This window comes from Mandrillus leucophaeus, unplaced genomic scaffold, assembly GCF_000951045.1.
Source record: "Mandrillus leucophaeus isolate KB7577 unplaced genomic scaffold, Mleu.le_1.0 Scaffold245, whole genome shotgun sequence".
Taxonomy (NCBI): domain Eukaryota; kingdom Metazoa; phylum Chordata; class Mammalia; order Primates; family Cercopithecidae; genus Mandrillus; species Mandrillus leucophaeus.
Window position 1 is genome coordinate 2,249,268 of NW_012102532.1, and position 2,664 is coordinate 2,251,931.

The following is a 2,664-nucleotide window of genomic DNA, read 5'->3' on the forward strand; positions in this document are numbered from 1 at the left end:
CCAACTGCATTGATACTTTCTCAGTTCCTCAGGCACACCAAGCTCTTTTGTATCTCAGGGCCCTATATATATGTTCCTTCTGCCGCAAATGTTATTTTCTCCCATGGCTAGCACATTCTTTTAGACCCCAACTTCAATGTCACTACTTAAAAAGACCTTCCCTAAACACTCTTTCTTTCTTTCTTTCTTTTTCTTGAGATGAAGTGTCGCTCTGTCTCACTGGGGTGCAGTGGTGCGATCTCGGCTCACTGCACTGCAGCCTCCGCCTCCCAGGTTCAAGCAATTCTCCTGTCTCAGCCTCCTGAATAGCTGGGACTACTGGTGTGTGCCACCACATCCGGCTAATTTTGTATTTTTAGTGGAGACGGGGTTTCACCATGTTGGCCAGGGTGGTCTCCAACTCTTGACCTCAGGTAATCCTCCCGCCTTGGACTCCCAAAGTGCTGGGATTGCAGGCGTGAGCCACCGTGCCTGACCTCCCTAACCACTCTTTCTAAAGAAGCTCCCTCTCTGTCAATTTCTTTATATATATATATATATATATATATATATATATATATATATATTTTTTTTTTTTTTTTTTTTTGAGACAGTCTTGCTTGGTCTCCCAGGCAGCAGTGCAATGACACAATCTCAGCTCACTGCAACCTCCACCTACTAGGTTCAAGCAATTCTCATGTCTCAGCCTTCTAAGTAACTATGATTGCGCCAGAACACCTGGGCCATTTTAGTATTTTTAGTAGAGACGAGGTTTTGCCATGTTGGCTAGGTTGGTCTCGAATGCCTGGCCTCAAGTGATCTGCCCACCTTGGCATCCCAAAGTGCTGGGATTACAGACATGAGCCACTGAACCTGGCCCCTCTGTCAATTTCTATTTTAAGTTCTTTGTTCCTTCAATCCAGCCTGGTGCCTGTTATAGAGTAGCCTCTCAATAAGTGTAGAATGAATCAATGGTGTTGTCATACAATGAAATACTATGTAGCCATTAAAAAGAATGATGTATTGCAATATATATTGATGTGAAAACATCTAGGTATATATTTATTATTATTATTATTATTATTATTTTTTGAGACGGAGTTTCACTCTTGTTGCCCAGGCTGGAGTGCAGTGGCACAATCTCAGCTCACTGCAAGCTCTGCCTCCCAGGTTCAAGCGATTCTTCTGCTTCAGGCTCCCAAGTAGCTGGGATTACAGGCGCGCACCACCACGCCTGGCTAATTTTTTGTATTTTTGGTAGAGATGGGGTTTCATCATGTTGGCCAGGCTGGTCTCGAACTCCTAACCTCAGGTGATCCACCCACCTCAGCCTCCCAAAGTGCTGGGATTATAGGCACGAGCACCATGCCTGGCCTATTCATTGTGTGTGTGTGTGTGTATACATATACATATACATATACATATACATATACATATACATATACGGTTTTTTTTGTTTTTTTTTTGAGATGGAGTCTCGCTCTGTTGCCCAGGCTGGAGTGCAGTGATGCGATCTTGGCTCACTGAAAGTTCTGCCTCCCGGGTTCACACCATTCTCCTGTCTCAGCCTCCCGAGTAGCGGGGACTACATGTGCCCGCCACCACACCCGGCTAATTTTTTTGTATTTTTTTAGTAGAGACGGGGTTTCACCGTGTTAGCCAGGATGGTCGTGATCTCCTGACCTCGTGATCCATGCCCCTGGCCTCCCAAAGGTGCTGAGATTACAGGTGTGAGCCACTGCACCCGGCTTATTCATTGTATATTTTTAAAAAATAATGTTAGCTGGACGCAGTGGTTGATGCCTGTAATCTCAGCACTTTCGGAGGCTGAGGCGGGCGGATCACGAGGTCAACAGATTGAGATCATCTTGGCTAACAGTGAAACCTTGTCTCTACTAAAAATACAAAAAATTAGCCGGGTGTGGTGGCGGACTCTGTAGTCTCAGCTACTCGGGAGGCTGAGGCAGGAGAATGGCGTGAACCCAGGAAGCGGAGCTTGCGGTGAGCGGAAATCACACCACTGCACTCCAGTCTGGGCGACAGAGCAAGACTCCATCTCAAAAAAATAAAATAAAATAAAAATAAATAAATAATAATAATTGGCCGAGTGAGGTGTTTCACATCTGTAATCCCAGCACTTTGGGAGGCCGAGGTGGGCGGGTCACCTGAGGTCAAGAGTTGGAGACCAGCCTGGCCAACATGGTGAAACCCCATCTCTACTAAAAATACAAAAACTAGCCAGGTGTGGAGGCAGGTGCTTGTAATCTACTCAGGAAACTGAGGCAAGAGAATCGTTTGAACCCAGGAGGCGGAGGTTACAGTGAGCCAAGATCACGCCATTGCATTCCAGCCTGGATGACAAGAGCAAAACTCCATTTCCAAATAATAATAATAATGTTCATTATAAAAAAAATCAGGCCGGGCACGGTGGCTCACACCTGTAATCCCAGCACTTTAGTAGGCCGAGGCAGGTGGATCACAAGATCAAGAGTTTGAGACCAGCCTGGCCAATATGGTGAAACCCCATTTCTACTAAAAATACAAAAATTAGCCGGGTGTGGTGGTAGGTGCCTGTAGTCCCAGCTACTCGAGAGGCTGAGACAGAAGAATCGCTTGAACCTGGGAGGTGGAGGTTGCAGTGAGCTGAGATCGTTCCACTGCATTGCACTCCAGCCTGGGCGACAG